Genomic DNA, 11,891 nt, shown 5'->3' with positions numbered 1-11,891 from the left:
CTTATTTGTTATTGGTGGCTCAGTGGGTGCTATCCTGGGCCCACTATTTCTCCATAGCGAAGGCCTAAAGCTGCTGGCGAGAAAATCCATCAATATGCACGGTCATTGGGCGGCCCATGTGCTAGCATAGGCTGCCAAAGACAGATCTGAAGATTCCTCTTTTCAAAACAAGTGTGAAAATATTGCCCAATGTCTAGCACCATTTCTGGAGAACTGGAGAAGACCAGAGCCCTTATTAACAAAAATGGGGACTGCGATATCCTGTGTTACTTAGCTGAATGCTACAAGCATCTCCTGTATTCTGCCTCTTGGTACAGTATATACAGTAGTAGTGATAGGTAAACCATGCTAAAACTGCTTTTTCTGGGAAGCGGTTAAAATATCGCTAGTCGGGATCCCGACAGTCACAATTCTGATGCCAGAATCCCAACTAGCAGTGAAAGGCTGCCGCCGTAATACCGGCACCATAATCTATTCTCCCTCTGTGGGTGTCAACGACACCCATAGAGGGAGAAAAGAGCTTGAGGCGAGACACCGTGCCCGCAGCATAGTGAGCGCAGCGAGCCCTCAAGGGGCTTTCTAGCTCTCGCCCCGCTGCCGGCATTACGGCGGACGGGATCCCGCTGTCGGGATAATGACAGCCGGGATCCCGTCCGCCGGCATTTCATACTGATCACCTTTTTCAGTGTGATTTTCAGTGGCGATACAGTTAATACTGGAAATGCTCCTGATCTATGACTTTTTCTTTCCATCACAACAGTTCATATAGGGAACAGGCACATGTGACACTGAGGTTACCCCTGATTGAACATCCATGCCTTCAACACTCATTGCACATGCAGGTTCAGGTAGCTGCATCCTCATGTGCCAGTTTATATTGATGGGACTTCTGTACCGACTTCCAGGATTTCATGCATCTCTTGGCTCAAGAGTATTACCTTAAAACTAAGGCACAGAAAACAAGATCAGACTTGGCTCAGATGTAGCCCCGAAACACTCTCAGCTTGAGCTTGAGCGCTTATTGGGGACACACAAGTCTCTGTGTAAACCATCAGGTCCCACCACAGCAGTGAATACACACCATCAGACGTCACCCATGAGAAGCGGTATGACACTAACTCTAATGCCTCTGCAATTATTACAGTAGTATATCATAATATAGTATATCAGCTGAACAATAACAACGCCAAAGCACTGTTATCCTTAGGTGTAGTGCTTGATACAATAGTAGATATTTAGGGGGACATGTACTAAGCAGTGATAAAAGTGGAGAAGTGAGCCAGTGGAGAAGTTTCCCATGGCAACCAATCAGCATTGACGTAACATTTATAATTTGCATACTATAAACACATACAGAGCAGCGTGTGCCACCTGCTGGCCGACTAAAGGAATGGGCGTCTGTCAGAGCTATGCAGTTGTTGCTCCGATAGATGACCATTAGCAGCGGCAAGAATATATTTTTTCTCACAGCCTCTGGTACAAGAAAGTAAGTGTTAAAAAATCCCTAGTTTGAGCACCCATAACGTCCAAACCCAGACTTTAGATGCCCATTCAAGCGTTTTAGTTGTCAGGCACCTTAACTGGTAATGTGCGTCTGATCGGAGCAACAATTGAATAGCTCCGATACACGCCCTTTGCTATAAACGCAGAACAGTGGGCGCATGAAACAATTGAATCAGTCCCTAGAATTAAATGTAGCATTGCAAAAAAGAAAAAGTGTACCGTGGCATTCTGTGAATAATTTACTGCGTACGTCACAATGTACAGGCTGGCTCAAGTGTCCCAGGACTTGCACACTCAGGCACATGTTAGTACACAAGGGGAAGGCTGAAACTAGCAGTTACATATTATCAATCACGCAACTCTGCAAATGGCTGCAAGAGCGGACGCGGCAGGGCCCACCTATGAATCAAGTCCTTAATATGGAACTGTTTATTTTTACTTATACACACCAATGATGTTTAAATCGTTCCATTCAACAGTTAATTACATTCCACCAGTTTAGTGAGTCATCTGTCCCCTCTGCCAGCATCTCTAGCATGAGGCCATGAGCAAATGCTGCCAATCCATCTTCAGTGTAGTGATCACGATGCAGCAGCACAGGCGTGCAGAATTCCACACGGCAATCTGACTGCTCTATGTATAAGACATGAATGCATGTATGCACACTGATCATTTTGTGAACTCATGCTAAAATAGTAAACAAATTAAACATGAGAACTTAACAACACCATGTATTTATATCATGCTTATTTCTCTTGACTGTGTTCCATTCTTAGAGGTTTACCAATTAAAGCCGATCCGTATTCGGCAGGTGAAAACGAGCTGTATCACAATTAATGACCGCTGGTCGTTATCGCGGTATCCCATTACAGGCAATTTTCATGGGCCAAAAACACATGGGATCGGGGATAAGTCCCCGATTCCATGTGTTATCGCGGCTTCGGCAGCCAACTACTTTGATAAGTGCTGACATCGGGGGGAGGCACGTCCCGCATCAGGGCTAATAGCATAGCCCCCGGCGATACAATTACCGGGTAATTGGATACCCCTATTAATACTTAATACTTATGAAACTGTTTTGGGTTTTTTGTTGTTTTTTTTATATATATACATAGTGCTCACATATTATGCAGTAGTTTACAAAATATATCTACTCATTCACATCAGTCCCCCAATATCTATCTATATATTAGAAAAGATGATAATTACATACCTCCCAACATCTGTAGCAGGCAAAGTCGGACTCTCTTGCCACGCACGGCCGAAAAGGGTGTGTGGCCTAAGTAAAAGGAGCATGGCTTCACAGGGGTGCCACAATCCCGAGCCACGCCCCCCATTTTCATCACTGAGGGGGCATGTTCAGCGCTCTGTGAGCTTCCTGGCATGCCCCCAGTCCTGCTGTGTCCTGTACATAGCCAGATTAAGGGGGGATGCAGAGTATACTGTACCCCGGACCCCCCTTTGTCAGGGGGCCCCCTGGCAAGAGCACACTGACATCACTAGCTTTCCCTCTTAAGCAGCAGCAGAACCAGCAGCCACAATGTGAGCAGGACAGTATTCAGTGAAGGCAGAGACACAGGAGTATCATGTTTCATGAGCTACCGATAGAGCTTTCCGACCCTGCTTGGGTGTCTCAGTCTTGTGTAAACTGTTATGCAACTAAACCATTTGGGTCTAGAAACAGAGACACACACAGAGAGTCCTCCTGAGTCATGTCCCAGTGTGTAAGTAGTACAGAGGCTGCTGCTATTCTTGCATATGACAAGATAAATTATTTTATTTTTCTATGTGTATTTTAAGGTTAAGTTGTCTTTGTTACACTACAAGAAAAATTTATAAATAGTTGTCTCTTAATTAGGTGGAGTTATAAACAGTACCCAGGCATTATTAAACTATTAGTTTAAAACTAATACACACCATTGTTTTAAATTTAACATACACAATCCTTTCCTCCCACCATGACCCATTCCAGGGGAGGACAAAATGCTCTCTACCTGGAGTTCCATTTTGTCCCTTCTGGAATGGGACATGTTGGGAGGTTTGCACAATCTAATATACACCCCGACCTTCCATCGGGGCCCCCCCGTCTTAAGTGCCCCGGGCACCCCCGAGGCTTAATCCGGCCCTGGTTCCGTGAATTAAAAGATACTGTGCTAAGCAGAGCAGCGAGTGACAGGAGCCTCCCAACTGCTCCCACACACACACGCACCGTGAAAATCAAGACAGTTGGAAGGTATTTAATTACACATCATATGTAGACTCAATAACACTTTCTAATTCTATGTAACTGGAGCAATAGTGTTTCATTTGTTTGTTTTGTATAACTTTAGCGATTTCATTAGCAGCCCATCTGAACAGTCACTGGTCATTTCTTTTTCACCAGGATAACAGCTTATTGTTTTTTTACCATAACAGTGCATATTGTTCCTTGTTGCAGTTCAGTGGAAACACAGATGTGATGAGACATAACTTCATTTTCTGGGAAAATCTCCCATCTATTAGTGGGTGGCATTCACTTCCTCTACTCAGAATGAAAAGGGTGAGCCTATGTGTCTCAGAGACATCCTATTGGGACTTGTAACCATTTAATTCCAAGCAACATACTGACAACTCTTAACAACAGTATTTAACAGTTTTTGTAGCCCAGGTTACAGGACTAATATCACTCCAAAACCCAGAGCCGGCCCTAACCAATATGATGCCCTAGGCAAGATTTTGGCTGGTGCCCCCTAGCACCCCCACTGGTTCCGCCTCGGACCTTGCACCTCTTTCCCAGCACCATCACCCCTCACCCATAGCAGTCCTTATTTTGATGTTTGTACCCCCTATATTTTAAATAGGAACAGTTTGCACATTTGGCGCACAGCCCAAAAAGGGGGGTGTTTTTGCTGGCAAGGGGCATGGCCACACAATTACCCCAATTCCAATTACGCCACACAGTACTACAACTTTATTCACATTTGATCATGCGATAGTATCCATAATTCATATTACATCCCACAGTAGTACCACTTTACCTTATAAACATTACTACTCACAGTAGAGCCCCTTATTCACATTACACCACACTGAATTGCTCCTTATTCACATTACACCACACCCTATTGCTCTTTAGTCACATTAGATGACACAGTAGTGCCCTTTCTATATGCAACACCACATAGTAGAGCACCTTATACACATAATGCCACACATTAGTAATGCATTTATACTCATAATTCCACACAATAATGCCCCTTACACATATAAGACACATTATTAATGTCCTTATAAACATAATGCACCTTACACATTATGACAACCTTTATTAATGCCCTTTTACACATAATGTCCCTTATACATAAGCCGCACATTATTAATGCCCTTATACACATAATGACACACATAGTGCCCCCTACACATTTGCTGCACATTATTAATGCCCTTATACACATAATGACACACATAGTGCCCCCTACACATTTGCTGCACATTATTAATGCCCTTATACACATAATGACACGCATAGTGCCTCTTACACATATGTTGCACATTATTAATGCATTTTTACATGACACACATAATGCTCCTTACACATATTCCGAACACTACTGCACAACCAACCCACTCACATGCACACAGCACTCACACTTCCACTAACACTGTGACCTCTGCCTCTGCTTGGATACAGATGTGTCCTCACAAATCTTGCCTCAATGCTAACGTCGGGCACCTTTTTTTATGAAAATGCATCTTATTTGCATTGCTATGTGCCTAGGATGCACAAGCAGCTTCTGTTGATTAAAATGATATGCAGCATGCCTATATACTGTGTGAGACTGTGGCTGTATCTGCATATGAAATGCTACACACAGAATATAGGCATGCCGCATATCATTTTAATCAGCAGAAGCTGCTGATGCCCCTAGGCATATCAAATGCCCTAGGCAATTGCCTAGTTTGCCTATGCCTATGGCCGGCTCTGCCAAAACCTTTAATATAACAGGCCTAGTTGGTATCTCCTTACAGTCCAGGGAGTAAACTTACGAAGCAGCAGGTTTTGCAAGCCACTGCTTCTTGGCATATTTGTCCCCACAATCATGTTAAAAGCAAAACATGGCTTTAAATGTAACTTCAGATGTAGAATCACTACAGCACTAACAATTGCTTGATGCTGATATCACACATGGCAGTGGTAAGGTAACAATGATTTGTCCAATGGTAACCTTGATTTTAAATCAGGAACCCCTGCAAGAAAGATTTGGTCTTTGGGGAACACACAGGGAACGCACCTCAAGATACTTAAACTAAGTAATAGTTAAAAAAAATAGTTGGATACAGACCAAAATTAGGTCTGCCAGCTCAGATGTACAAAAGAGAATAAAAAATGCAGACAATCACAGTAAGATGCAAACATAGCTTAACATGCTGTGCCAGTACACACAGTGGCGTAAGTTTGACCCAGTTGCCCGGCAAGGAAAATATTGGTGCCCCCATAATATATATATATATATATATATATATATATACAAACAGAAAGTTCAGCACTCACCAAAGCAAGCTCACTTATTTTCAATACATCAATAAATAAATGATGGGGGTTTAGTTAGTGAATTGGCCAATGCACGGAAGCCTGCAAACCGCTCGCCCGCTCACCCACTAACTAAACCCCCATCATTTATTTATTGATACACTAACTAAACCCCCATCATTTATTTATTGATGTAGTGAAAATAAGTGAGCTTGCTTTGGTGAGTGCTGAACTTTCTGTTTGTATATTTTTAAGTAAGTGGCCATGGGCTACATGCACCCCACCCTATGAGTGGTGAGTGCAGACACTGCACCCCGCTTCTGGGGTGGTGAGTGCTGTGGTTTTATATTTGTTGGTATATATATATATATATATATACACACACACATTTGCTCCTGCATAGCAAGCCTGCAGATTCTAACTATATGAAGCTACTACAAAATCGTTGCAACTAGGCAGATCTATGTAAGGGTCCAGCCACACCCTACATAGATCTGCTCAGTCACTCCCACTGCTGATTATTTCTCTGACAATTCATTTGCAAGTGTCATATCCAGGATTAGAACCCACAACCTATTACACTGGAAGCATGCACCTTACTGATGGAGATATGTGCTCTTGCATATGAAGTATGAGAATTCTAACTACAGTATATAAAGTTACTTGTAATTGTCTGAGAAATAACTTCATATAGTTATAAATTGAATGTGCATGGTTCCTTTATAGGGGCAAATAGCTTCATCAGTAAGGTGTCTGCTTCCAGTGTATCTGTAATAAAGAGGGTGTGATTTGTAATGTTTAGTGACTAGTGGGGAAGTCGGCTACGGAAGAGATACCGGCTGCTGTCAATTAACTTAATTGATTAATGTCGCTGAACACATAGAACAGAAGGAGAGGTGCCCCTTCAAAGCAGGAGCCCGGCGGCAGCTGACTCGATTGCCTCCCAGAGTTCTGCCTCTGAGTACACAGTAATTCAGTAGCTGATAGCAGAGCTCAGTCAACTAGGGTACAAACCTGCTGTTTGGACTGCATGATTTTTCTGTTGTGTAAGGGTAAATGTCGAGTGATCACAAAACATTATGTTTTTATGGGGGCACCAAGTTTTCAAGGTGCCAAATAAAGTCCCTACCCTGCATTTTACTTTAATTTGTTACTTTAATTTATTTATTTTTTAAAGTGGTGTAACTTCCTGATCCCCATCAGCCACTGACAGAAATCTTCACCTCTCCTATCATTTAGAACAGTACAACTAGGTTTTTATTTCTTTTCAGATCCCAGCGTCACTGTGAAGGACGAGTAGGACTTGTGCTCCGCAGTTTACAGGTACTGTATATGTGAAGGATGAGCAAGAGGGATGAGTATTTTTTTATTCACATTACCACCTTCAACAAGCATAACTGTTGGGTCTTCATGTGTGCACATTAGCAGTTCTCAGTGTGCTTTCTCCATTACAAATGTATCCTGTGTTCTTACTATATTACCCTCTCTCTCTTGCACCAAGCAAACCTACTTTGATCAATAATAATACATCCAGTCCAATAACCCCTGTTGCCTCTTTGCACACCCCAAAACCATCTTCCTTCATTACTCATGACTTCACCATCCACTTAAATGGAAAAGTCTGTGCCATCCGTCAAAAAATCTCCTTTTGTTAATTTCAACACCTAATCCTCGGCTCACCTTCCCACCCTTAGTGCCTTCTATCCTTCTACTGAAAACAATGGGTTAAAGCATGGGTCTTCAACCTGCGACCATCCACCTGCTGTGGAACTACACATCCCAGCATGCCCTGCCTCAGTTTTAGCATACCTTAATAGCAAAACTGTGGCAGGGCATGCTGGGATGTGTAGTTTCACAGCAGCTGGAGGGCCACAGGATGAAGACCCATGGGTTAAAGTTATCAAGCACCAGTTTAGTTGAGGCGCTGCTTTTCAGCATTGTGGAAAACCATCATTACAATTTAGTACATTAAAAAAAAAGGAGATTTATGGTAGACTTACCATTGTTAAATCTCTTTCTGCGAGGGTCACTGGATTCCACAGGGAATAACATCGGGGTGTAGAGTTGTATCTTGATCCGAGGCACCAACAGCCTAAAAACTTTGACTGTTCCCAGGATGCACCGCACCGCCTCCTCTATATAACCCCTCCTCCATGCACAGGAGCTCAGTTTTGTTAACCAGTCCAATGCAGTAGCAGGTAAAGAGACGGCAGATATTAGTCACATAGAACCACGTTCTCACGACAGGAGAAGGGACCAGCGGCTAATGCCATACAAACCCAAAGAAGTTAAGTGCATCAGGGTGGGCGCCCTGTGGAATTCAGTGTACCTCGCAGAAAGAGATTTAACAATGGTAAGTCTACCATAAATCTCCTTTTCTGCAGCGGGGTACACTGTGTTCCACAGGGAATAACATCGGGGATGTCCTAAAGCAGTTCCTCATGGGAGGGAACGCACTGTAGCGGGCACAAGAACCCGGCGTCCAAAGGAAGCATCCCGGGAGGCGGAACTATCAAAGACAAAGAACCTGATGACCGTGTTCACAGAGGACCACGTAGCCACCTTGCAGAATTGTTCTGCAGACGCGCTGCGGCCAGCCGCCCAAGAAGGTCCAACAGACCGAGTAGAATGGGCCTTGATAGCATCAGGAGCTGGGAGACCAGCCTGTACATAAGCTTGTGTATTCACCATTCTAATCCATCTGGCCAAAGTTTGCTTGTTTGCAGGCCAGCCACGTATGTGAAAACCAAACAGTACGAAGAGGGAGTCAGACCTCCAAATGGAGGCAGTCCTCTCGACATATATACGGAGAGCCCGTACCACACCCATAGACCTTTCTTTGGAAGACAAACCAGAAGAGATAAAGGACAAAGCGCCTAAGTGCGACACTCTTCTAGCAAAGGCAATAGCCAACAGGAACAGGACCTTAATAGTAAACCATTTCAGGTCCACAGAATCAAGAGGCTCAAAGGGAGACCTTTGCAGGGCATTAAGGACAACAGACAGATCCCATGGAGCCACAGGAGGGACATAGGGAGGTTGTATCCGCAAAACACCCTGAGTGAAAATATGAAAATCAGGAATAGACGCAATTTTCCTCTGAAACAACACCGACAAGGCAGAAATATGAACCTTGAGGGAGGCCAGACAAAGGTCTAAGTCCAGGCCTTGTTGCAGAAAGGCCAGAAGCCATGAGGTTCTGAACTTATATGCATCGTAGTTCTTAGCAGCACACCAGGTAAAGTAAGAGTTCCAGACCCTGTAGTAAATCCGAGCCGAAGCCGGTTTACGGGCCTTCAGCATAGTGTGGATGACCGCCTCAGAAAATTCTTTGGCCCTCAGGAGTGACGCTTCAAGAGCCACGCCATCAAAGCCAGCCTGGCCAGGTCTGGGTAGACACAAGGGCCCTGAACGAAGAGGTCTGGGCATTGAGGAAGTAGTAGAGGACGTTCCATCGATAGACCCTGCAGGTCTGAGACCCAATGCCGTCTGGGCTAAGCTGGAGTGACTAGAAGTAGCATTCCTCCTTCTTGCTTGAACTTCCGCAGAACCCTGGGCAGGAGTGACACCGAGGGGAACACGTATGGCAGTCGAAATTTCCATGGAATTGACAGTGCTTCCACGAACGCTGTTTGAGGATCCCTTGTCCGTGATCCAAAGGCCGGAACTTTGTGATCGTGTCGAGACGCCATCAGGTCTATGTCTGGTATGCCCCACTTGCCCACTAGGAGTTGTAACACCTCCGGATAAAGGATCCACTCTCCGGCGTGTACGTCCTGACGACTGAGGAAATCCGCTTCCCAGTTGAGGACACCCAGAATGAACACTGCCGATATAGCTGGCAGATGGCGTTCCGCTCATTGAAGAATTCTGGACACTCTCATCATTGCTTTTCCGCTTCGAGTGCCACCTTGATGATTTATGTACACCACCGCGGTGGTGTTCTCCATCTGTACTTGAACAGGCCTGTTCCTTAACAGAGGCAGGGCTAGTGTCAATGCGTTGAACACTGCCCGCAGTTCCAGAATGTTGATGGGGAGGAGAGACTCCTCCTTGGTCCAGCGACCCTGGAGAGAGTGTTGCTTGAACACCGCGCCCCAGCCCCTCAGACTGGCGTCCGTTGTCAGGAGGACTCAGTTGGGAATCCAGAAGGGACGGCCCCTGCTTAACTGTTGATCCTGGAGCCACCAGGACAGGGATAAGCGGGCCTCCAGAGTCAGGACCATCATTTGAGACCTGAGCCACTGTGGCAGACCGTCCCACTTGGATAGGATTAACCGTTGGAGAGGGCGAGAAAGGAATTGAGCATACTCCACCTTGTCGAAAGTCGACACCATCAGGCCCAGTACTTGCATCGCTGAGTGAATGGACACTTTTGGGTGAGAGAGGAAGTATCTGATCCTGTCCTGAATCCTCAGGACCTTCTCTGGAGACAGAAACAGCCTCTGGCTGTGCGTATCCAGTAGGGCCCCCAGGTGCACCATGCGCCGCGCAGGGACCAGGGAGGACTTTTTCCAATTTATCAGCTATCCGTGGGCTGTGAGGAATTGCACCGTTAGCTGGAGATGACTCAGGAGGACATCTTGGGAGGTCACCAGGATCAGCAGGTCGTCCAAGTACGGCAGGATCCTGATTCCTTGTTGATGGAGATGAGCTGTCATCACGGTGATGACCTTGGTGAAAATCAGAGGGGCCGTAGTCAGTTCAAATGGCAGAGCCCTGAATACCGCAGGTATTGCTGATGCAAAATCGCAATAGGTATATGCAGGTAAGCATCCTGTACATCATGTAGTCCCCAGGTTCCATGGCCAGTACAATGGAGTGCAGTGTTTCCATACAGAACTTGGAAACTCTCACAAACTTGTTCAGTGACTTGAGGTTGAGAATTGGCCGGAAAGACCCATTGGGTTTCGGTACTAGAAACAGGGTCAAGTAGTACTCCCTCCCTCTTTGAGAGATAGGCACTGGCACCACCAGTCCTGTCTCCAGGAGGTATTGGACAACCAAGTGTAGAGCTTGAGCCTTCAATGGGTCTGATAGGATGACCGTTGCGCAGCACTGGCGAGGGGGACGTCTCTTGAAGGAGACCACATACCCGTGAGAGACAATTTCCTGCACCCACGTGTCTGAAGTGGTCTTTAACCAGACCTGGGTGAACTGCAGGAGTTCACCAGGGGGAGGCCCGTCCCGTCATGCTGCAGGCTTGTCCTGTTTGGAAGCAGGCTGACGGGCAGCCCAGGATTGCTTAGATTTGGGCTTACCGGTCTTGGAAGTACGAGGATTGCTCGAGTACTCTTGACCCTTGGATTTACCGGAAGTCCGAAACGAACGAAAAATAGAACTTTTAGCTTTTGGAGCAGAAGGAGCAGTGTTAGGAAGGCACGCAGTCTTAGCAGAGGCTAAGTCAGTCACAATCTTATTAAGATCTTCTCCAAATAGGATGTATCCCTTAAAAGAGAGTACCTCCAGAGTCTTTTTGGAATCAGAAATATCCTGAGGTAGTTCTTCCTCCAAAACCTGAACCCAGATATCAATAGCATTTGCAGCCCAGGAGGCCGCAGTAGTGGGCCTGTAATTGCCCCAGTTAGGGAATAAATACACTTCAGGCATCCATCCACACGCTTATCTGTCGGCTCCTTCAGGGAGGTGAAAGTGGTGACAGGCAGAGAAGAAGAAACCACAATCCGGGCGACATGAGAGTTGACCGGCGGTGGAGTTTCCCACTTGTTAGTCAACACCGCAGGGATAGGAAAATGAGCCAACCTCTTCTTGGACAGGGCAAACTTCTTTCATAGTGAGATCCAAGCCTCTTGACGTATGTCAATTAAAAGGTCACAGTGAGAAAAAACTACCTTTGCCACTTTCTGACGCTTGAATT

This window comes from Pseudophryne corroboree, chromosome 1 (genome assembly GCF_028390025.1).
Source record: "Pseudophryne corroboree isolate aPseCor3 chromosome 1, aPseCor3.hap2, whole genome shotgun sequence".
NCBI lineage: Eukaryota > Metazoa > Chordata > Amphibia > Anura > Myobatrachidae > Pseudophryne > Pseudophryne corroboree.
Note: the sequence above shows the minus strand (reverse complement) of the source record.